The sequence below is a fragment of the Elephas maximus genome, chromosome 25 (assembly GCF_024166365.1).
Source record: "Elephas maximus indicus isolate mEleMax1 chromosome 25, mEleMax1 primary haplotype, whole genome shotgun sequence".
Taxonomy (NCBI): domain Eukaryota; kingdom Metazoa; phylum Chordata; class Mammalia; order Proboscidea; family Elephantidae; genus Elephas; species Elephas maximus.
Window position 1 is genome coordinate 41,197,706 of NC_064843.1, and position 14,975 is coordinate 41,212,680.

Consider the following 14,975-nt stretch of genomic DNA (forward strand, 5'->3'; position numbering starts at 1 on the left):
GAAAGAATCAGAAATATTTAGCTGTGAAATAAAATAAGTAGGTGATGCACACAACCAAAAAAGAAAAATAGCAAAAATAACATTTATGAACAATTTATCTAGTTGTAGTTAGCTGCAATTTTAAATCACCTTGCAGATGTCAAGTCCAAGAGTCTGATGCTGTTGGTTGTTAGGTGCTGTCAAGTTGGCTCCGACTCCTAGTGACCCTACGTGAAACAGAACGAAACGCTGCTCAGCCTGCGCCATCCTCACAATTCGTGTTATGCTTGAGCTCATTGTTGCAGCCACTGTGTCAATCCATCTCATTGAGAGCCTTCCTCTTTTTTGCTGACCCTCTACTTTACCAAGCATGATGTCCTTCTTAACATGTCCAAAGATTGCGAGACTACATCTCTCCATCCTTGCTTCTAAGGAGCATTCTGGCTGTACTTCTTCCAAGACAGACCTGTTATTCTTCTGGAAGTCCATGGTATATTCAGTGTTCTTTGCCAACACCATAATTCAAAGGCATCAATTCTCCATTGGTCTTCCTTATTCATTGTCCAGCTTTTGCATGCGTATGAGGCAATTGAAAATACTATGGCTTGGGTTAGGCGCACCTTAGTCCTCAAGGTGACATCTTTGCTTTTCAACACTTTGTTGTTGGGCTGTTGCTATATGCTGTCGAGTCAGTTCTGACTCATAGCGACCCTATATGACAGAGTAGGACTGCCTCATAGGGTTTCCAAGGAGCACCTGGTGGATTCGAACTGCTGACTTTTTGGTTAGCAGCACAGCTTTTAACCATTACGCCACCAGGGCTCCTTTAACACTTTAAAGAGGTCTTTTGCAGCAGAGTTGCCCAATGCAATGTGTCATTTGATTTCTTGACTGCTGCTTCCATGGGTGTTGATTGCTGATCCAAGTAAAATGAAATCCTTAACAATGTCAATCTTTTCTCCATTTATCATGATGTTGATTATTTTGGCAGCATTTTAGAGACAGCCTTTAAGGTCTCTTCAAGGCCACTCAGCAAAAGCAGTCATTAAGGGACTTATTTATTGATTTTCCTTTTGCAGTTTTAACTCTTACTTTGCGCTGCGTGTTACAGCTCTGAGTAGGGACTAGGGGATTGCTCCCTTGGCCCTTGAATCCCTTAGTTTCAGTAACCAAAATCATATCACTTTGTAGGTGATCCAATTCTTTCTTTTCTCTTTTGCCTTTTGAGTGAGAATTCCTGTTGCCAAGTTTTCAGGTCTCACTCTGTAGAAATGGCCTACACCACCTTGCTATTTCCATTCAAAAGCAGGACTTTATATGGAGCTCCTCCATTGTCTCTCTCTTTGTCATATCAACAGACAACAACAAAGGCAGGGAGTTTTAACTGAGGAGGTTCTGGTACATGAAAGCCTCCAGTGCCTTCCATGACAGAATAGTATCAACATTAGATGTGGTGACAGGGCCATAAAACCAGGTGTTTATGGTTTTTACCTAGAGTGCCTTGATAGCTTTATAAGCAGGTTGGACCACAGTTCTCATGCCTTCATCAGTCCAAATCAAGAGGATGGTAAAGCACTCTCACTTTCACAAAGGCATCAGCTGGATTGCAGCAGACTCCAGCTGGATTCTGCTCATATCTGTCCTTCAGGCTAAACCTCATTTTAATAGTTTCATTTTCAGCAACATCAAGTCTGCAAGTAGCCCAGACTGGATGAAAATCCCTGCATGGTGGCTCCAGATTCCCCTTGGGCATCATCTCTGTGACCCCTGAGATACCATGAGAGAAGGTGGGAAGCATGGGAGCATGAGAGCAGCCTTTGTTTCCAACCACCACACCAGTTCATCCCGGCTATCAGGGAGATTAACATCATCCCATTTATCTCAATCTGGCCAGAGGTAAGCCAGTACTATTGCCAGTTTAGCATTCCCAGGAGAGTCATCATCACCCTGGAATGAATAAATCAACAATCCCTTGAGTTCTTATCATGCCATAGTGTCTTTTTGGTGAACTGTTCACTGGTTATGTTTTCCCCCCTAAGCATTAGGGGCCTTTTTGGTGAACATCCATATGCGTAACAGAAGCTTTATAAAAGCAGAACTAATTTTTATCTAAATGTCTTATCCCTCTAGGGAAGAGGCTTATTGAAGTTATGGCAGATATGGCAAGTGCCCTGGGCACTGGTCGAGGGGGAATGCCAATGAAGAGTTTCTATTGGCCATCACAGATTCCATCACCAGCTGTGAGAGATCATTCAGCAATTTAAAACTAATTGCTATAGGTGCCATTTTCTGTAGATACACCGCTGCTGTAGGAGCTTGCCTTATATGCCAGTCTTAGTCTTATCAGTGGCCAGATCAAATGACCTGGTTATTAGCTATATAGCCCCATTACAAATGTCCCTAACTGCAAAGATTCCCCTCAGTGCTTGGAAGCAAAAGCTTACAGAGTTGTCCATTAATATAGCAACACAATTAATACATACAATAAAGGTTTGTAGGGGCCCTGAAGGGACTTATCCATAGCCAGGCTTGATCTAGGGTCCTGGTGGTAGTGATCTCAAACCCAAAAGAAAGCAGAAAGGATTATTTGTTTATTCCTCATTTTTGGCACCAAGTGTTATAGAGATCAAGCCGAAGAAACACAATTATTTCTATTTCTTCATTGGACTTTAATTTTGGCATAACCTAACATTTTGTTTGAAGGTAAAACTATTCTTTCTTAAAAATTTATTGTCATTCAATTTGCCTTGTCAAAGATTAAACTACTTAGCTCTGTAAAAGCAAATGGAGAGTTTATTGAGGGAATAGAACAGTTCGAACCAGGGAAGGCAATACAATGTAAAATTACAAAGTGCTTGGAAAAACTTGCTGCACTTGTGGATGCGTAAACTCAACATTGTGAAAATGACAGTTCTACCCAAAGCAATCTACAAATATAATGCAATCCCAATCCAAATACCAACAACATTCTTTAAAAAGATGGAAAAACTAATCTTTAACTTTATATGGAAAAGGAAGAGACCCTGGATAAGTAAAGCATTACTGAAGAAGAAGAATAAAGTAGGAAGACATGCACTACCTGACCTCAGAACCTATACAGCTACAGTAGTCAAAACAGCCTGTTACTGGTACAATGACAGATACATTGACCAATGGAACAGAATTGAGAACCCAAATGTAAATCCATCTACCTATGGTCACCTGATCTTCGACAAGGACCCGAAGTCCATCAAATGGAAAAAAGACTGTCTTTTTAACAAATGGTGCTGGAAAAACTGGATGTCCATCTGTGAAAAATGAAACAGGACCCATACCTCACACCATACACAAAAACTTATTCAAAATGAATCAAAGACCTAAATATAAAACCAAAAACTGTAAAGATCATAGAAGAAAAAATAGGATCAGTGTTAGAAGTCCTAATACTCTGCATTAACAGGATACAAACCATAACTAACAAGACACAAACTCCAGAATATAAGTTAGGTAACTGGGATCTTCTAAAAATTAAACTCTTAGGCTCATCAAAAGGCTTCACCAAAAGAGTAAAAAGAGAACCTACAGACAGGGAATAGCTTTTTGGCTATGACAAATCTGACAAAAGTCTAATCTCTAAAATTTACAGGAAAATCCAACATGTCTACAACAAAAGGACAAATAATTCAATTAAAAAATGGGCAAAGGAAATAAACAGGCACTTCACCAAAGGATACATTCAAGTAGTTAACAGACACATGAGGAAATGCTCGTGATCACTAGCCATTAGAGAAAGGCAAATCAAAACCACAGTGAGATACCATCTCACCCTGGAATTACTGGCATGAATCAAAAAAACAAACAGAAAATAGTAAATGTTGGAAAGCCTTCAGGGACTCTGGAACTCATGCACTGCTGCTGGAAATGCAAAATGGTACAACTGTTTTGGAAAAGGATATGACTCTTCCTTAAAAAGCTAGAAATAGAAATACCATATGATCCAGTAATCCCATTCCTAGGAACATATCCTAGAGAAATAAGAGCCGTCACATGAATAGGCATATGCACACCCATGTTCATTGCAGCTTTGTTCAAAATAGCAAAAAGATGGAAACAACCTAGATGCCCATCAACAGATGAATGGATAAACAAGCTATGGTACATATACACAATGGAGTACTACGCAACAATAAAGAACAATGATGAATCTGCAAAACGTCTCATGACATGGATGAATCTGGAGGGTATTATGCTGAGTGAAATAAGTCAATCACAAAAGGACAAATATTGCATAAGACCGTTACTATAAAAACTCATGAAAAATTTACACATTCTTTGAAGAATCGTTCTTCAATGGTTGCAAGGGAGGAGAGGGGTGGGGATGAAAAAACACTAAATAGACAATAGATAAGTGGTAACTCTGGTGAAGGGTAAGACAGTACACAATACTGGGGAAGCCAGCACAACTTGTACAAGGCAAGGTCGTGTAATCTCCATAGACACATCCAAACTCCCTGAGAGACTGAATAACTGGAATGGGAGCTGTGGGGACAATGGTCTCAGGGAACATCTAGCTCAATTGGCATAACGTAGTTTATAAAGAAAATGTTCTACATTCTACTTTGCTGAGTAGTGTCTGGGGTCTTAAAAGCTTTGTGAGTGGCCATCTAAGGTGCTCCACTGGTCTCACCCTATTGGGAGCAAGGGAGGATGAAGAAAACTAAATACACAAAGGAAAGATTAGTCCAAAGGACTAATGTACCACAACTACCACGACCACCACCAGACTGAGTCCAGTACAACTGGATGGTGCCCAGCTACCACCACTGACTGCTCTGACAGGAATCACAATAGAGGGTCCCAGGCAGAGCTGAAGAAAAATATAGAACAAAATTCTAACTCACAGAAAAAGACCAGACCTACTGGCCTGACAGAGACTGGAGAAACCTCTAGAGTATGGCCCCCCAGACACCCTTTTAGCTCAGTAATGAAGTCACTCCTGAGGTTCACCCTTCATCCAAAAATTAGGCCCACAAAACAAAATGAGAGTAAAGGGGCATACAGGAAAGCTGATAATAGGGAACCCAAGGTGAGAAGGGGGAGTGTTGACATGTCATGGGGTTGTTAGCCAATGCCGGGAAGCAATATGTGTACTAGCTGTTTAATGAGATGCTAGTTTGTTCTGTAAACCTTTATCTAAAGTACAATAAATAAATAAATTTTTTAAAAAATCCTGTTTCTCCTCCTGCATCTCCTTTCTCCTTTCCAAACTACTGGTCAGCAGAAATAGGTTTCCCTCACTTCTTGGGTGGAAAGGACTTACCTTCTACCTGTCGTGTGGTATTTATTTTAAGTACAACAAGGAATATTGGCTAGTGCTCAGACTCCCCTGTGTTGAGCAAGAAGGAAGTCAATAAGCATTCTATGGTCTAGTACTACTTTAACTAGAGATTCTAAACGTTTTGGTTTAGCTACCATTCCATCAGCAACATCATCAGCAATTTGAGCCATAGCAGCAGATAAATTACAAGTGGGCTTTTCAAGTTGAGGAACACCATGCCAAGATAGGAAAGCTTGAAGAAACACCCATCCCATGCCAGGTCCCTCTGCTATAGGATTTCCAGGATTTTCTCATCCTCTTTTGTGATGGGTTACATGTTTAACAAGGGTCTATAAATTGTTTCTCCAATAAGTGCTATCATTATATGAGGATATGTCTAGAGGAATTCCTAATAGACCTAAAGTACTTTGACCCATCAGTCTCCAACCATCCAAGTAGGGTAGTGCCCAAGTGTAAATTTCATTATTTGGATTTTGTTTTTTCTCTATTGGGTATTTTGATTCCCCACATAAAAATACACATCCATAAGGGGCACAAACTATACCAGTTCTACTATCACTGTGTGGGACTAGAATGGATTGATCAGCTTGTTCAAGCCAGTTTTATGCTAGGGAGTGGTTACAAATAAACAATTGCCGGAACATTTCCGGGGCTATCTGTAATATTTTAGTGCAGGAAGGGGAATGGGGACTACTGAGGCAAGGGGAATAGCCTGTAGGTGTGATCATGTATCTGGGCCAACCATACCATTTTGGGGTTAAATTAAACATGGTATTTGGAATTGATCTAATAGTCCGGGGAATTCCATAGTCTGACACATATACCTCATTTGGTAATGGCACTGAACAGTAGCACTGTGTGTTAAGCTGTAGTCAGATACAGGCAATGCAAGTGGATCTGAATTTCCATGCATACATTTTGGGGAAGGATGATATATCCAGCATTCACTTAAGTTACTGGTACTAACTACTAATTGGACTAATTTAACAAATGCATTTTCATGCCAAGCATAAGACAAGGTGCCTATAGCTAAAACAATGAGACTTAATTGAAACTTCTTATTAACTAATCTACCAAGTAATATAACCAAGTTTGTATAACAAAGCAATCTCAAAAGTAATAAGTATTATATTGATTCCAATAATTTCAACACTGTGCATCACGAGGTAATGATGCTAACTTGGTATAACAAGGCAATTATCATAAAGAAACCAACAAGTAGAAACAAAAGGCTAAAGATTTCAGCCACTTGGATGATGTCTCGTCCCATGTCGCCTGATTCTGGTCTCAAGGGCATTTGAGGGTGAGCTTCAGATCACTGGTGGTCTGGCAGGTCCACAAAGGCAACCTGGCTTTCTTCAACTGTGATAAGTGAATCCAAGGTTAATTCCTTCTAACTTAGCTGCATGTGGGTTAGTAAGGAGGACCAGACCAGGTCTTTCCATCAAGGTTCTAATGAATCTTTTAGTTGATGTCTTTTTCAATATACATAGATTCCCAGATTAATGTTAAGGAGATATTGGGTTGGCAATTCTAGGCTATTAAAAGCCACCTTAACTTGAGTATGATGTTCTTTAGAATAGCTCGTTAGCAAATGATTGATAATATTTTCATAAATCAACTTGGGTGATGTTTGGATCAGTATAAGCAATATAAGGGAACATAGCTCTCCCTGTTACTATCTCATAAGGAGAAAGCTTGTGAGAACCAAATCGAGTGGATCTCAAATTTAGGAGAACCAAAGGAAGAACCTTGATCCAAGGCAAATATAAAGCTTCACGTTGAGTTTTAGTTGGCCCATTAGTTCTTTCTACAGGCCCAGAAGATTGAAGATGGTAAGGGCGATGTAGCCTTTGATAAATGGGAAAAATGTAGCAGATCTCCTTAATAATTTGGCCAGTAAAATGAGTTCCTCAGTCACTACAAAGAATTTAGGGTGTTCCCCAAGTGGGGATGATATTTTCAAGAAGTTTCTTAGCTACAAAAGTTGAGGTTGAGAAAACCTACAAATAATTACCAATACATAGTTATATCCATTTGAGAGTAGAAGCGAATAAATCTAACATTCAAGCATAGGCCTGGATGGAAGGCGGTGGGTATTGTCCGGGAGATACCCTGAGATGTTTCCCAGGATTCTGGTGAGGGCAGATGGAACAACGGCAACAAGTTCGGCACCCTCAAAGAAATTCCCCACCAATACTTCTTTACACTCCTAACCACCTTGTCACATCCCATCTGGGAGTTCTCCTGTAGAGCTCACATCATGGGGACATGGAAAAACTTAGGGAGGACAGAATTTTGATTGGGTCCTGTCCATAGATTAGTAACAAGGTCTTGGAAGCAACCTGCTGTAAGAACGGAGTGGCACAGGTGTCTGACCTCCTCTAACTTCACTAGGGAGAAGGAGAATCAATATCAACAGCCCAAGGCTGATGCCTATAAGGCAGAGATCAGACATGACTCCACCCTCCAAACTTTTTATCAATTCTGACACCAACCATCTTTCCCACTGCTCCTCTGCTGGGCTCAATAATTTGTTCCAATGGTCACATAATTCACAGATCATATTCATAGTTATGGGGTTTATTAGGGAAGTAACAGGTTACAATTCAGGATCAGAAATGACTCAGGATAGAGTTCTTCAATCAGGACAGCCTCTTCTCAGCCATGCTTGCAGGCAGGCTTCTGGGTTTTGAACCCTCAGCCCCCTCGGGCCTCTAGGGCCAGACCAGACTCTGCCCTGCTCAGACAAGTATTACAAAGCTCTTTTAGCTTCACTGATAAGTGCCTAGAGACACTTCACTCCACCAGTAAGCCTCAAGCTGAAGGCACACAGCTCTATCTCCATGGATCAGCAAGTCTAGCTCCACTGACAAGTGCCCAGAGGCACCCCACTACACCAGCAAGCCTCTTGCCCAAAGGTTGTCAGCTCTCTCGCTCTATGGGTCAGCACACCCACTGTAACTACGTTGCTCCATGGGCCAGGAAGCCCACCGTGCTGCCTTCTGCCAGTCTCCTGGTTCTGCTGCCTCTGTTGCTGTCATTTCTCTGCCACTGTTTATCATCTCTCACTATCTCTTATGTTACAGCACACACTCTCTCTCTCTCTCCTGCATCTAGGAGGTCCTCAGCACAGGGATCCTGAGTCCAAAACACACTCTCCACTCCTAGTTCTTCTTGGTGGTAGTTAGTATCCCCCTTTCTGCCTCTGAGATGGCTCATTTTAAGCCTAGCTAAATGCAAAACTAACCAATCCCCTCATTAGGGTTCCATACACATTATTTGCATAGTTCCACCCCCACAAGGATGTCATGCACCTTATTTGCATTATTAGCAAGCTATACAATCCCCTCAGTGGGCCACAAGCACTTCATTTGCTTAGTTCCACTAAGTCATTTGGTGGGAGTTACAATACCATGGGGAGAAACGTCATATAAAAGCGACCCATTCATGACAGACTTTTTCCACTTTTCAAGTACCTCAGTTTGGGCTAGCCGTTGATGCTTTAAAAGCCTTTCTGAAGTTATTTTACAAAGGTTGGCGTCCTCTATGAATAAATCTGAGGGATTCCTCTCTTCATGAGTCATTTCTAGAATTCTTTATTTAGTCATAAGGCCCCCACCCTTTATCTTGAGTAGCATCAGCACGCAATTAGTCATAAGACCACCACCATTTACCTTATAGCATCAGCTATTCATACTTTCTATTAACCAGTTCATGGATCTATAACTGCCATTTGCTGTCTGCCTCGTTTTTCTGCATTTAGAAATTTTCCATTAAGGCAGTCCGGGATCACACATTCAGGAAGAACTGGTCTCAGAAAAAAAAAAAATGGGTCTTTATTCAGACATTGGCCAGCCATTTTAATCATGTCAAGTGTCTCAATCTGGGGGCTCGCACACAGCCTTTTCCCTTGCTTTTTAGATAATGCTGACATTTTTAATAAAAATTCTGAAGATTTTTTAGTAGTCTAAAATAGCCTCTGCCAGTTTTGCAATTATAATAAAACCAAAAAAACGAAACCTATTGCTGTCGGGTTGATTCCGACTCATAGTGACCCTATAGGACATAGTACAACTGCCCCCATAGAGTCTCCAAGGAGCACCTGGTGGTTTTGAACTGCCGACCTTTTGGTTAGCAGCTGTAACACTTAACCATTATGCCACGAGTGTTTCTGCAATTATAATAACTGCCTTTAAATGATTGAGGGTAGTTTTCGTTACAATTGACCTTGTTTATTTTTGTCTTTGTTTTTCTTTTTGAAAAATTGTTATATTCTGGAAGCCCCAAGTGGCTTAAAACCTGTTTTGAATTAAAAAATGTTTTCTTATTTCTGCTGTCAAACTAAGGTGCCAAAGTGGAGAAATTTATATAAAAAGGGAGGCTAACAGAATAATTTGGACACAGAATCTGCAATGTATGAACATGTTTTTTGTTTGTTTTTTAAAGATGTGCAAGCACTAATAAGAAAGCTTAAAGTGTGTCTATATTCTGGCACAACAAAATGGAACAATGCATTTATAAGGTATTTTAAATATTTTATCTCCTATTTCTATGACTTGGTTTGTCTTTAGTAGTCAGACTGGATTTAATGATATGAACAAGCTGAAGCTGCTGTATCAAAGAACAAATCTCCAGCTGTGATTATTTGGCTTCTTAACTGGAAGGACAGGAGTGTTGCAAAGACTAGTGCAGGAGACAATCCTGAAAAAAAAAAATCCTGAATAATAGTAGTTAGTCCTTCCTTTGCGTCTCATTTAATTGAATATTGGGAAATCTTGGGGAAGGTCTTAGATGTGTCCCCTTGAATTTTAATAAGTTTATCAGACAGAACCTGACCAACGTCATTAGAGGTTGTAGCCCACAGGGTCTAAGTAATTTTAGAAATTACTTCAGGGATGAGGGAGCCTGAACAAGCAGGATTCAGAAGAGGCATAGTAAGGGCTTGCATATGGCAAAGAGCTTTTTCCTTCAGAATTTATTCATCTCTAAATTCTGATTCTCTGGCAAGATTAATGTTTTCTCCCTTTTCATTTAATTGTAAATGACAATTCCACTTAGATAAAATATTTCTTCCTATTAAAATAACAGGTGTGTCAAGACTTAGTAATAAATGACGTAAATCTTCTATGGGATCAAGTGCTATTGGCGCAGGTTGAGAATGAACCCGTGTTATTTCTTTATAAACTAGTGTTTGTTCTTTGTTTGTAACCCTAACAATATTTATGGTCTTTTTACTCCAGGCCAGGGACTCTTGTAAAGACGTGGGATTAATAGTAGATAGGGTGGATCCTGTATCAATTAAAAATTGGCATGGTTCTTCACTAATGTACATAGTTGTTTCTCCTTGGGTGTTTAGAGCTACCATAGGAAAAGTCCCTGTATTTTCCCCAGCCCCTTCATTCTGAATCGAGGGTTGGAAAGGTAGAAACCATCAGCTTATTCTTCAACTTAAAGTATTCATCTTTCCAGTGGTCAGGTATCTTACAATAGTGACAGACATCTGTTTTTGATTGATTGAAAGGTTTAAAACCATCTAATCGGTTCTGACTCATAGAGACCTCATGCACAACACAACAAAACACTGCCCAGTCCTGTGCCATCCTTACAATCATTGTTATGCTTGAGCTCATTGTTGCAGCCACTGTGTCAATCCACCTTGTTGAGGGTCTTCCTCTTTTCCACTGACCCTGTACTGTGCCAAGCATGATGTCCTTCTCCAGAGACTGGTCCCTCCTGACAACATGTCCAAAGTATGTAAGATGCAGTCTCGCCACCCTTGCTTCTAAGGAGCATTCTGGTTGTACTTCTTCTAAGACAGATTTGTTCATTCTTTTGGCAGTCCATGGTATAATCAATATTCTTCACCAACACCACAATTGAAAGTTGTCAATTCTTCTTTGGTCTTCCTTATTCATTGCCCAGCTTTCACATGCATATGACGGGATTGAAAATACCATGATTAGGGTCAGGTGCACCTTAGTCTTCAAGGTGACATCTTTGTTTTTCAACACTTTAAAGAGGCTCTTTGCAGCAGATTTACCCAATGCAATGTGTCATTTGATTTCTTGACTGCTGCTTCCATGGCTGTTGATTTTGGATCCAAGTAAAATGAAATCCTTGACAACTTCAATCTTTTCTCCATTTATCATGATGCTGCTCATTGATCCAGTTGTGAGGATTTTTGTTTTCTTTATGTTGAGGTGCAATCCATACTGAAGGCTGTGGTCTTTGATCTTTCTAGGCATTAATGAGATGAATGGACTGGTATTGTCATTTTGAATCAGACAATCATATGGCCTACTATGCCAAGAATCACAAATTGAAGAGGAATGGAGGCATATGCATCATCGAAAAGAACATTTCAAGATCTATCCTGAAGTACAATGCTGTCGGTGATAGGATAATATCCACATGCCTACAAGGAAGACCAGTTAGTATGACTATTATTCAAATTTATGCACCAACCACTAATGCCAAAGATGAAGAAATTAAAGATTTTTACCAACTTCTGCAGTCTGAAATTGATCAAACATGCAGTCAGGATGCATTGATAATCACTGGTGATTGGAATGCAAAAGTTGGAAACAAGAAGGATCAATAGTTGAAAAATATGGCCTTGGTGATAGAAATGACATCAGAGATTGCATGACAGAATTTTGCAAGACAAATTACTTATTCATTGCAAATACCTTTTTTTAACAACATCAATGTGGACCTCACTGGATGGCATATGCAGGAATCAAATCGACTACATCTGTGGAAAAAGACAATGGAGAAGATCAATATCATCATGCAGAACATGGACAGGGGCCAACTGAAGAACAGACCATCCATTGCTCATATCAAGTTCAACCTGAAGCTGAAGAAAATTAAAGCAGGTCCATAAGAACCAAAGTGTGACCTTGAGTACATCCCTTCTGAATTTAGAGACCATCTCAAGAATAGACTTGGCACATTGAACACTAATGACCAACTGAAGACCAGACGCGTTGTGGAGTGACATCAAGGACATCATACATGAAGAAAGTAAAAGGTCATTAAAAAGGAAAGAAAGAAAAGGCCAAAATGGATGTCAGAAGAGACTCTGAAATTTGCTCTTGAACATCGAGTAGCTAAAGCAAATGGAAGAAATAGTGAAGTAAAAGAGGCCAACAGATTTCAAAGGGTGGCTTGAGATGACAAAGTAAAGTATTATAATGAAATGTGCAAAGACCTGGAGTTAAAAACCAAAAAGGAAGAACACACAGGGGCATTTCTCCAGCTGAAAGAACTGTAGATAAAATGCAAGCCTTGAGTTACAATATTGAAGGATTCTGTGGGCAAAATATTGAATAACACAGGAAGCATCAAAAGAAGATAGAAGGAATACACAGAGTCACTGTACCAAAATGAATTTGTCAACAGTCAATCATTTCAGGAAGTAGCATATTATCAAGAACTAATGGTTCTGAAAGAAAAAGTCCAAGCTGAACTGATGGCATTGGTGAAAAACTAGGCTCCAGGAATTGAGGGAATGCCAACTGAGATATTTCAACAAACAAATGCAACATTGGAAGCCCTGACTCATCTATGCCAGGAAATTGGGAAGACAGCTACATAGCCAACTAACTGGAATAGATTCATATTTGTGCCCATTCCAAAAAAGATGATCCATCAGAATATAAAAATTAACAAACAATATCAATAATATCACACTCAGCAGGACCTAACAACAACAAAATCTAAATTGTCTTGGGGATTTTTCCATTCAACAGATTCTAACCACAATCTGGCTTCCCCAGGGCCAACTAATTATGGACTAATTGCTATAAATCAGGCAACCCTGTTTGATAAGACTTTAAATTCTTTAGCAAATCTGTAAGGACCCTCATGTAAATTTGGAAAATCTTTAACAATCTATATAATTCTGTGTGAGTCCAAGGAACAAAAGAAATAATATGGTTCTCTGGATTTTCTCTGGTGCCCACTCCAGATTATGCAGGGCAAATCTTAAAAGGCATTCCAGGAATGGGCTTTGGACTCTCTGGCTTTGAATCTTTATCAGATTCTCCAGGGAAGAAAGGAAGTTCAGGCAAAGTGTTTTCAGAAGGCTAGGAAGTTAGACAAGGATACAGAGTAGCAGCTGCTGGAAGAGGTGCAGAAGGAGCTGCAGTGGATGGTGTAAATATAGTAGAGCTCTGACTTTGTAATTCCTTATTTTGCTTACTGACTTCAATATCTGTACTGTGCAATTCTTTAGTTGATTTAGAAACCTTATCTTGCAGAGAGGTTAGTTTGCTGTTTGATGTCTTTTAAAGGCTTCAAAATACCAGTAAAAATAGGCTTCCCATTGCACTTGCTTAATTCCAGAGCCTTTCTGTTTGAATTTACTGTGCAGAAAAAATAATTTAGGAAGACTGAAAGTCCCCCAAAGTAATCACTGATAATCTAAGCTGTCTTTAGCTAGGTTGTGTCAGAAACTAATATGTCAAAGAATCGAAATACTTTTTCATGTAGAGTGGGAGTCCCTGGAGAAGGCTGAGTATCATTCTTAGATTTGGCATTTCCCTTGTTTCCACAGGCACTGAAAAGTTAGCTTTGGAAGCTTCTGAACCAAAGGTTGGAGTTTTCAGTGTCTTAGAACTGGATAAATATCCTTAAGCAATGACTGTATGGAACCAAAAAACCAAAGGAACTTATGTTCCATTCATGAAAAGAGAAAGGCAAATTCTAAAATAAAACTCAAGGAGCTCCAATGTAAAGAAAAGTGGAGGCTCAGACTTGAGAGGTATTTAACTTACCACAACTCCTGAATCCACCAGGGAGATGGAAGGCCCAAAAATGGCTCAACCTGGTACTGTTGCTGGCCCAAATTCCTGGCACTTCAGAGGTTGCAGAGGTCAATTTACCTTCAGGTCCCTTCGTGGTCACCAAGAAATGTCATAGCAAAGCACCAGCTCTTTACACTCTGTTAGAAGTGAAATTAAAAATTTTATTGCAGGACGGAAGGATTCACATATCAGGACCCACCATAGCACCCACGTAAGGTACAACATTTTTCTGTATTGCAGGACAGTGAGATTTTTATCAAGTGATGTCTTAGGCTGGGATCTCTAGAGAAGCAGAACCAGTGAAGTGGAGTGAAGTGTATATATAGAGAGAGAGAGAGAGAGAGAGATTTAGCTCAAGGAAATGCCTCACACAGTTGTAGACACTGGCAAGTCCCAAGTTCATGGATCAGGTGTCAGGCTGGAGGCTTCTCCTGACTCACAGAGATACAGGGCCTAGTAACCCAAGATCAGGTCAGAAGGCAGGCCACTGGCTCACGGGCTGCAAAGGCTGGTCAATCCAAGATTGGCAGGTAAGATGGCAGGCTGCTGGCTCACAGGCTGAGAAGGCTAATGAATCCCAAGATCAGCAGGCAATACGGCAGGCCACTGGCTCAAGTCCCAAGAATCAGAGGTCAGATGCAGTATCCGGAGCAAGAGTGAGCCTTGCGGGAACACCCATTTATATACTGGATGCAGGCCATACCCCCAAGCAAACTCCCCTTTCAACTAATTGACCACTTGTAGCAGACATCATGGAGGTGATTATATTATATCAGAGCTCATCACGGAGGCGATTACATTGTCAAGTAACTGCCAGATTACATCATTACATAACTGCCAAACTACATTATAATTGTCAAACCACT

The 14,975-nt window shown here is 40.2% G+C and overlaps 1 protein-coding gene across 1 annotated transcript in view; it reads left to right on the forward strand.

Moving 5' to 3' along the window:
* The window catches only part of TMC2 (transmembrane channel like 2), a 129,116-nt gene that overhangs the window by 86,987 nt on the left and 27,154 nt on the right, over positions 1-14,975 (forward strand). The window lies entirely within an intron of this gene.